General features: G+C 35.3%; 1 long non-coding RNA gene across 2 annotated transcripts; it reads right to left on the bottom strand.

Annotated features, from left to right (window-relative positions):
- Positions 1-8,740: 8,740 nt before the first annotated feature.
- Positions 8,741-10,788, bottom strand: LOC116263081 (uncharacterized). 2 transcript variants are annotated; one of them, XR_007574513.1, is made up of 4 exons: positions 10,451-10,788; positions 10,177-10,317; positions 9,282-9,340; positions 8,741-9,197 (listed from the first exon to the last, which is right to left on the bottom strand). It is a non-coding gene; the product is annotated as an uncharacterized LOC116263081 (long non-coding RNA). The 2 variants fall into 2 exon arrangements; XR_004174559.2 differs by having other exon boundaries at positions 8,741-9,340.

The raw sequence follows: 10,788 nt of genomic DNA, 5'->3' as shown, positions 1-10,788 counted from the left end.
GATTATCTCAACCAGAATTTACTTCAAGCACTGGCCTTATCTCGGAGCTAGGGTAAAAGTTTTTAGTTGTTTCTCATCTTTTCATTTTGCTTTTCCTCAACAAAACAAGTGACAATGGTTCATCGGCAGATTATCGAGTTTGGTGAGCTGCTGCCTTGGTTATGTCTTCAATCATCAAACCTTTTTCCTCTGTGTGGAAAAATTGGGACTGCAAGAAAACTGTTTAATTTGATGAATAAACTCAAAGAGATGATGTCCTATGGATGATCGTGGTTGAATTGCATATGCTCATTTGGATGCTTTCTTCATGACTGCTTTGTGTAGAGAAAATCTTTGTATAATGTTGTATTTTTTTTTTTTTTGGTGCGTGTCTACTTGCATAGCTGTGGGAGACCATTTTATGTTTTTCCAAGATCTTTTTTAGTCAATATTTTGCCTCCTAAAACCCAGTTACAGGGAAAGTCATTTCTCTCTCTAATTCATGGTTGATCACTCATGTTTGATGTCAAGGGAAATAGGTATCTAAGTTCCTTTGAGATCAATACTTTTTTTTCTCTCTCAAATTATGCTTCATTGGTTTCACATTTCATAGCAAAAATGAAATCCATAATAATGTAAAATCAAAATGGCAGTAGCTTTAACTAGTATCGTGCTTTTAGTATTCTTGTTTACTAATATATTTCATTTGAACGACCACTTATCCTAGTGAGTATTACTGGCCTACTGGGCCGGAAGCTTCTCAAGTTCAAGCATTTGCTTTTCTAGTTAGAAACTAACGTATTGGGGCTAATGTCGGTCTACTCAAACACTTGCTAGTTTAGGTAAATATCAAATGTGTTCTCCGACCAAAGAGACTATTTTTGGTGGGGAAACTATGTGTTTGTGGGATCTCCGTGCTCCTTGGTTGGAACCCCTAAGGGGACCAAATGGTATGCACTTGAGTAGGTTGAAAAATGACATACAACCTTGGCAAGAATGAGTGGAATATATGACCCATGCTCCTTTAGGTTCTATAAAGAAGATCAAATCTCCAGGTACGAGCGTGGAGGCAAGCAAAGCAACTAGAGAAAAAGTAAATGAGAATATTTCTAAATTTCAAGAGACATCTGCTATCCATAAGCAGGAAATTGAACATGCCTGACCCAGGCTGACATATCATCTTCTCATATCTACATACATATTATTGTGTTCCCTCTCAATTTTTTTGGGTTTATCTTCTATCTTAGAGTCAGAATTTGGTGTGTTAGTTCAACTTTGGGTTTAATTCATGCTTTTGTTAACATCTGTAAGATTGCAAGGCCCATCTTTAGTGTCAGCCATATGTTAGAAAGCAATAGAATGTAGAATACAGGATGTAGACTTGGAGTCCAGTCTTTACTAATACTGAGATTTAGGTGTCTACCTATTAGGAGAAAATTGAATCTGAATTGAAGACTTATAATCATGATATGAAATATTTTACATAATTCTTGTTCTAGATTTGAAATAGGAGATGTTATAGAAGTCAAAATATCATTTAATACGATTGAGACTCATGATCCAAAATCCAAGGTCAAAGATCCACTAAATTTGATCTTGTATTCATGATTGAATCTTTTGAGATCCAAATTCTAAAAAGATAGATCCAAATCTGACTATTACAAGGTTTAAAATCTTGTATTTGGGTCTAATTCTACGGAAATTGATCTAAGGTTTATGATCAAATACTCATTTGCTTTGAAATTCAATTTGAGATCTAAGATCCAAAAATTGGGGTTTGAAATATGAAATCTATAATCCATAATCTGGTATTTATGATTTGAAATGTGTATGTGAAATCTGATTCAAAATCCAATGTCTAAAGTCCAAGATCCAAAATACAAACTCATAATCCAAGTTCCATGATTTGAGATCCATAATTTGAAACCTAAAGCCCAATAATTGAAATATGACTCCATGTACTAGAATTGTGTTCAATATCAAGGTTTAGTTTGGATCCAATGTCAAGAATTGAGATCAACAATCCAAATAGGCTAGGGTAGATCGGTCAAGAGAACTGCATTCAGTTTTACCTAAACTATGTTTTAATGTACTTAGGTTTGATTGTAGCAAGTGTGTTTGTTCATAGCCAAATCATGTGATAGACAATTTATATTTCATTCATTTCATGTGAATGAGTGGTTAAAGAAGTTTGACTAGACTTAGGCTATGGGACTAGGTTTATAAGTAGTAGGCTTTAAGACTGGTATGAGATAAGTGTTAGAGAATTGAACTAAGATTTGACGTCATACCTGTATGACCATGGGTTTTTAAAATCATTTTTAAAAAGAATGATTTTAAAAGCATTTTAGAGAAAAGTATGATTTGAAATAATTTTTATGTGAGGACCTAGTTGGATTTAGGTTTTCACATACCTGGGCTGATGCACACAAGGTATGCTACTAAGCTGACCCAATCTGGTTTCAAAGAGAGGGTGCGTGTAGGTGTAAAGTGATTTAATGTTTATTTAAATAGATGTGCAATGCATGACTAAAGAAAGCATTATAAAAATCTACATTCTATATGCATGATTTAAGTAAGAATTAATAAGCAAAAACATGAAATTGAAAGAAAAAGAAGAGAGAGGTATACCTGACCCCTATGCCTACCCTAAAGATATTCAAGTAAATCTAATATAAATAATAAACATGCTAAACTTAGAAAGAAATAAACTAAACTAATCATGCTAGAAGCAAAAAGAATAAACTGAATATGCATAAAAAGCAATAAAATGCAAATAAAAAAAGAAAGAAGAGAGAAGAAATTTCCTGAAGTTGGTGCCTGGTTGAGCCTGCAAACATGACCCCTACACTAAGTCTGGCTGGATCTAGGTTAAGTGCTAATGCAGCCTGAACCAAAACTTATACCAAGACTCTAAAAACTTAACTTGTTTTGAGCTAATCCTTTATGAGTACCAAGTTGGAACTTCACTAACTATTGTGGGCTTTTTTAGGAAAGCTCAAGTGTGTTTCAAAGAGGAGGAGGGCCTTATTTATAGGGGAGAGAAAGGGTAAACCCATTTCTCTCTATTGATACATGACTAAACTTTTCACTCTCTCCCTTCCCTCTAGACTGAAAACCACAAGTTAAAAGCATAATTTCAATTGAATTTTGCTTGTTGCAATCTCATCCAGACTCTAAATTTGATTCCACAAAATGCCACGTATGCACAAAGAATTTCTGATTGATTATTGGTAAAGTATACAGATTGGCATTGAGTATAGAGAATGGATGACACAAGAATATTAAGATAAAAAACACACATTCAAACATTATTTTAAAACTTGATATAAATCGGAAAAATGTTTGTTCTAATCACATACGAATACCAATTTCTATTTCGTCTATGTCAGAGTGCTCAAGAAAAAATTCCGCACATTTCAATTACTTACATGTGAATTGATATTGTTCGCATCCCCAAAAAATTATTAGCTTTTGGAGTGCTCCAGAAAAATGATATTTTGTTTTAAAATGAGAGAGAAAGGAACTCGTCTGTCAGTACGAGGATCGATCGTTCTTGATGCCTTTACCAGGAGTAATCAATTCAAGGGCTATGTTTATTCTTAATACATTTTGTTTGGGCTTAAACATCCTTTTATTCTAAATGTGGTATAGTGTTTGAGAAAATGTTAAAGATTTGATGTTTCAAATTTTTGAGAAAGTTTTTGAAGAGTCACTTGATAGTATGAACCACTTTGATTTTAAGAATGTCTGCAAATATCATTTGGAAATCACTTTTGAAAATCACTTTAGACTTTAAGTAGGTTTGAGGTTTTGCTCTAATTTGGTTACGTAGAGTTTCATGTCATCTTGCTTAAGTTATTTTACAGAGGTCTTTGAGATCATAAGTAATGTTAAGTGAATATAGATGTTGAATGCATTGATCCTACATTGTTAGAAGAAAATCATTGATTCCTACCATGACATTTATCTAAAAGCATTCTTACCACCACATACATCTAAATTTCTCATTTTTATTTACAAGGTTGACATAAATATTTTTTATGAAAAGAGAAAAAGTTTTGAAAATGAAATGGGGTTGTAGACCATCAAGCATGATTCCAATATTAGGTCATTACTTGATTTTTGGTCTTGATGAAGTCGGCAAATGAAAAGGTCTTGGGAGAAAAATATCCAAAAGAATGGAAAAGAGAAAATACTTCAATCCAAAAGTAATAGAGAAAAAGAGAAAGAGAAGGAGATTTTAAAATCACAAAATAAAAGATTTTTGAAAAGAAAGAGAGATACATATAGATATACATATTTATATATACATATGTATGCATATACATATGTATATGTATATGGAAGCTTTATAAAAGAATGTATCATACAGAGAGGGAGAAGAAGATTTTAGAAAGAGAGAGAGAGAGAGATAGAGATTTTAGAGAGAAAAAAAAAGAGAAAATGGAACACACATACATGTATTCATTTATATATGTATGTGTATAAGAATTTGGAAAAAAACATGTTAAATCATAAAAGAAAAACAAAGAAAGGTATTCATGTACACGTATATGTATATAACATATATATACACGTATATGTCTTCATGAGAATGGAAATCAAGAATTAACTTGAAAATATCTAACTTCAATTTTTATGTAAAATGGAGAAGAACTTGAACTCATACAAGAGCCTAAACTAAGTCTCCAACGCCGCATTATAGAGAGTATTTGCTTTTGAAAGTCTTTTGGAAAACATGGTTTCAAATATCTTCGTATGTTGGGTATAGAAGAAAATCAAACATAAATGGAATAAAGAGCAACGTGATAAAACACTCATTGAGGTCTCTAATCAGGTAATTAATAAAGAAACTAAGCATGAGAGTGACATGAAGAATGCATATTAACATGTACAAATTCGTGAATGGCTTTCCTGGGTTAGACAAGGCCCAACCTCAAAAATCAATATAAGAATGAGGAAATCTCAACCCCCAAACATTCATTTTCGTCGCACATTTGCTCATCAATTAAGGAAAATTCATACATCAAGCATGAGCATCATTTTAAACATAAATGATGAGTAACAATATAACAAACATATTTTTGGAGATAAATAAATATAATTTATTTTGTCTTGCTCATACTCTTGGTGCACTCAAGATGTAGCTCTCGATTTCGAATAGAAAATCATTTGATCTTTCTTGCACGACCATGGGGAGATAGCAGGGAAAATGAAAAATGAAAACAAGAGGAGGAATACATACCTCTAATATCTTCTCATGCTCTCTGTAAGAGTTGGAACTTGAAGAAGAAGAATTAAATCTTCAAGTGAAAAATCATTAGAAATTCTCCCAAGGGTTAGCGCATGTCCAAGAAGGAGGATTGTGGAGGTATTTATAAAGTGTTTTAGAGCCAAAATTCAAAAATTGAATTTTTTGAATTAACAAGAATTTCATTCGAATTACAAATATTTTTTAATGATTTTAATTTTTTTTTATTTTAAAATAGGCTTTGACCAAGTGGGATTGGCCATTAGCACTACAAAGACCCATTTGGGGTGTGGACAAGGCTAATACCCACCCAAGATGATCAAAACCACCCCCCAAGGGGCTGTTTTTACATAAAAATATGAGGGTTTGGCATGCACGGGCATCGGCGAGAGGTGCGTGGTAGCACGAGACGTGCTGTGGCACGCACACGCGATTGCGCTCGCGATCGCGTGCGTGAGACGCGATCGCATTGCGCGGTTGCACGACTGTTTGTATAAAATAAGATCAAATAAATAAATAAAAGGGGTCATTAAGCAAAAAACCAATTCTTTAAATGTATATAAAATGGTTTTCATTACAAATGGGGCACCGACTCCATTTTGAGTGACTCCAGGCTCTTCTAGATCCAGATTGGGTTTGATCGATCGCCAACGCGTTCGCGAGCGCAACTTCTTCAAAACATATTTTATTACAAATGGGGCACCAACTTCAAAACATATTTTTGGCATGAGAGCAAGACATAAAACAAAGGAAAGGTTTGTGCGTATGTGCAGTGCTCATAAATTCAATTTTTGTTGTTTTGATTTTGGTTTTGAATTTTGAAATTCTTATTTGGATCTGAACTTAAGTTTTGGATTTGAATTTCTTGTCTAAAGTTGGGTTTTGAATTGAAATTTTGTGTTTAGTTTCAGACGAGGGTTTAGAGATTCATTTTGGACCGACTAGTCGCAAATTTATTTTGAGTTTAAGATTGGGCTTAAGGCCTAGGCATTAAATCCAGATGACATAATTGAGATTTGAGTGAAAATAAAATGCACCCCCCCTTTTTGGGAAAATATGGGGTGAAAACAGATATTATGCATGGAGTGAGAAATTATGTTTCATTTTTGAAATATAATGTGCATTAAGCTCACATGTGGATACTATATTTAGGTTTGATGTTGAGACCCATGTCCAGATCCAAGAAAAATTCTAAAAGACGGATCTATATGTGGTATTGGGATTTGGATTATGACTTAATATCTAAGGTTTGAAATGGGAATAATGGATATGGGTTTACTAAAAATAGATCAAAGTTGAGACATAGATATAAGATCCAGATATAGAAATAAGACATACATATGTGTTCTGGATAAAAAATATGAAATGAAGATCTGAAAATTGCATGGACCTGGACCTGGCTTGAGTTGGGCAAGGTGGGTTCAAGCTGGATGAGATGAACTGGACCTGCTTTTGAAAATTTGGGTTCAGACCTAAGTTGGGCATAGGTTCATTGGGCTCAGTTTAGGTGCTATTTTTGAAATTTTCAATTTTAATAAGAAAGTGGGGTAAGCTAAGCCTAGGCTTAGGCCTACCAGATCCATGAAAATGCTAAGTTAGGTTCATGTGGCTCCTAAGTTAGGTTTTATGAAAATACGTGCACTGTAGCAAAGGATCGAAATATCCTTGTGTGTGATTTTAAATTGAAATTGGTTCAAATAAGGGGATTGACTTAAACTAAGATTCTAGAAAACAAAGAAAATCATAAACTAAGGTATATGTGACCCAAACATATGTTTATGTAGAAGAATATACCTTTAAAAAGTAACCATTTTGCCTCTATATGTATTTCCAAAGTTCTACATGAATTTTTCTAATCTGGTTGTATCAGCCTGTGGCTACATTCCTAAATAGGGTCTGGTCAAAATCTTGCTGAAAAAATCCTCTCGATTTGCCCTAAAAATAAAAAAAGAAACAAATTTTTACCAAGCCATGTGTAACACGTTTGTTAGGAGAAATTGAAGAAGGCCATAAAACTTTGATTTTTATTTAAATTTTCATTAGTGGAGCTGGGGGTGCTTGGAAAAGTTACTTGTAAGGACATGCTGAAAGGTAAAAAAAAAATGTTGTAATTTTGCAAAATTGATCTTGATAGCATATTATGGAGCATAGCAGGTACTAGGAATGAGTTCCGTGGCCTTTGAAACTGAATTGAACGGAAACTGAGAGGAATGAATCCAGACCAAACTAAGGGAGCATTGATTTATACATGATAAACATAATTCCAACTCGGTATCAGCTCATTCTATCAAGTTGAACTCAAATTCAACTCAAACCCCTAAAAACATGGGAGAGAAAGACCCAATGGCAATTTGCAAGATAGTATAACACTGAAACTTGGGATGGGTGATTCAAAATAAGTAAAATAAAATTTTCACTCCATTAAGGTGAACTTATTTGGACTTGGTTGAGCTAAAGGTTATACATTTGAGTTGTATGAGATGATTTGAACTACAAAAGAGTTGGCTTTAGACTGGGATAACCCTCCCTAGTGAGCTCACTCTAGTGATTTCTAGGGTCATGTAAAGTTGAAAAATGACCTAGTTACTCAAATGTTAGGTAATTTTCAAAATTTAAGTAAAAAAATCTTACTTTTTAGGTTGAGTTGCTAGGATGCATGGGAAAAATGATAATTTTTAACTTGGATGACCTAGGTGGTTTGGGTCCACGTATTCAATACTGGTGTAGAAAGTGCTTGTTTAGCTCAAAATAGCCATTTGTTCTTGAAATTTGATTTATGAAAATCAATTTAAAAATCTCATCTTAAGGATAAATGGTGATTTGAATTTGTAAAAATTTTGGGTGTTCACACAAATGTAGGGTAGGAGACAATGAAATGAGTATTTTTATTAACATAGGATCAACAAACAACTTTATTAATGAAGACCTAGCATAGACCCATTGTTATCATTTGAAATAACTTCCATCGGTGAGGTTGTGGTTGAGAATAAGACAAAACTCCATTGCCACTATGTATGTAAAGATGCTAAACTTGTTTGAAAAATTTTAATTACGATGTATGAAATATATTGGTGACTGGCGAAAGGAAGGAACCTACGCAGTTTAAAGAACTCATTTCTAATAACGATGACAACATGCTTCTTCCTTCTAAGTTACACCTTCCAATCCTCTTTCTATATATATATGTATCTAGTATAAGAGAGAGAGATGATCTGCAGAAATAAGTTCAGTAGAAAAGAAAAGAAGATAGAGAACTAGTCCTTGACAAAGATCTGTAGCGGGTAAATGATTGAATATGGAAAGTAAGAGAAAAAGATTGAATACAGAAATCATGGGAAATGCTTGTTTTTATGTTATTGAAATGCAAAATTGATACCAGCCTATCAGTTCACAAAATTGGCCATTATTTTCACTAACAACAACATATACAAAGAGACATCATTGAACATGTGTACCAAAGCTGAGAGAGAGAGAGAGAACAACAGAGACATGCATATTTTCGATGAGTTCACCATATCAGCAAACATTCTTTAATTTAATGGTCTGGTTTCTACAGATCACACACACGCACTATGACATTGACCATAGAAGTGAATAGAAGTGTACATTGACCATGGCATACTGCTTTTTTCTTCCTAGCTAGTTAAGGTATGTATAGAAATCTCACATTCGACATTTGTATGGCTCACATGCCATGTCATGCATCCAAGAGCCTGAAGCTGTCTATGAAGTTTGAGGCCGATGAGCTACATTGAGCCAAGAAAGTATGAGCAGCGGCTTTTGAGGCAAGCTTAATGGGGATGCACTGCCTTGATTTTGTAGGCTGTTTTCCCCCTTACGTTTTTGTACATTGTACACACTACATAGCCATTTTTTGGTAATTTATATCCCTGGCAGGCTTTGTAGCAGAAGTCATTAACACTGTATTCTCTATGACAGTAACCATCGGGAAGACAGCAGGATCCTGAAAAACATGTGAACATGCAGCTGTTGGAAAGAAAGGACCACCATAACTTACTTTTGCGTTGACAAGAAGTTGATTTTCTACCTTCCAACTTTTCCTGAACCTTGCTGAGTTGCAGTGCGAGCAGGTGAATAAATGATAACCTGCATATAGAAACAAAATAGTGAAAAAAGGATGCCATTCCTGGTAGACCCTTTTGACGTACGACATAAGGCCCAACTTACGACATTGGATTGCATACATAATTTTCTAACTGCTATACATTTCTTTGTCTTTATATTCCACTGTCACACTTAACTAATGAAAGTTGTTCATATGCCCTCATGATCCATCCTCATCCGTTTTCTTAACGAGAAAAACTTAAACTTCATCTGATACTTTTTAACATAAAACATAAAAATGTCAAAATGATTTTACAACTGAAGATTAAACCTCTCACTAATGAATGGCAAAACCCAGGGTCCTCATGTCCGAATCAGCTCATCTTACATGGAAGACAACATCCTAGAAGCAACGGTCATAAACAGTAGGCGGTCAATCATCGAAAAGTACTCGGAACTTCATTACACACAACATTGAAAGATTGAAAAGAAACTCGTCGCAACCTGCAATAACAAAAGTTCTCCACATGGAGCCCATTACAGGTCTACCGAAATACCTATGTAGGAAAACAATTTTCAGTTTAACCATGAATTTCCATCCACAATATCCATTATCAAGCCGCACAGCACATTTCTGTGCAAATTTAACAAAGTGAAGAACAATTAGCACACCCTTATTATTTTTAATAACCTTAATAAATCCCAAAGGAACCAAATCAGTAAAACTATCCATCGACTGCGTAGAAATTACTATTTCAGATTGGCAACATGATCCAAGATTAAACTATTAAGTTCTTGCCCAATAATCTGTCAGGAGAACAGAGGAAAAGGGGAAACAAAAGATGAGAACCATAACGAAGTAATTGTTGGGGATTTACCCTTCTCTGGAGATGCTCTTCAGAAATGCCGGAAATGAGTCGGATGAGTCACTGCTGCAGAGAGCTGTCGTTCCTGCTAAGGAGAGGAGAAGAGGAAGCTGAGGAGCTGCTAGGCTGCAACGGAAGCTACGGGTGGTCTGCCTGCAAATGAAAAACGACAATGGGAAAAAGGCAAGATTGCTTGAGAATCTGAGATATCAAAATGTTAATACAGCATAGACCTTTGCTTCACAAACGCCTACAATGGAGAAGCAGCCGTAAGACAGGGACATACCTGTGGAATGGGCAGATTGCTTGATTGGCAGGGCGAGGGGCAGCTTCAATCCACTGCACGTTTGAAGGAGGCGAGAGGTTGAAGGAGGGTGAAGAAGCGTGAGGGGCAAGGAAGACAAGAATGGGCTACAGGGCAAGGGCTAGGGCAGCTCGGGCGACAGAGGAGAAGGAGAGAAACAGGAATCAGGCAGCTCGGCGGCATAGACGAGGGCAAAGATGGAGGAGAAAGTCAGTCGAGGGTGGAGAAGAGGAGAAAGGTAGGGGAGATGGGGGCGGAGGTGGAAAAGAAGGAGATGGGGGTGGAGCTGGAGGAGAAGGAGATGCGTCGAGGGCTCGGGG

This window comes from Nymphaea colorata, chromosome 10 (genome assembly GCF_008831285.2).
Source record: "Nymphaea colorata isolate Beijing-Zhang1983 chromosome 10, ASM883128v2, whole genome shotgun sequence".
Taxonomy (NCBI): Eukaryota; Viridiplantae; Streptophyta; class Magnoliopsida; order Nymphaeales; family Nymphaeaceae; genus Nymphaea; species Nymphaea colorata.
The sequence above is the reverse complement of the archived record's forward strand: the minus strand, read 5'-3'. Positions and strand labels throughout refer to the sequence as shown.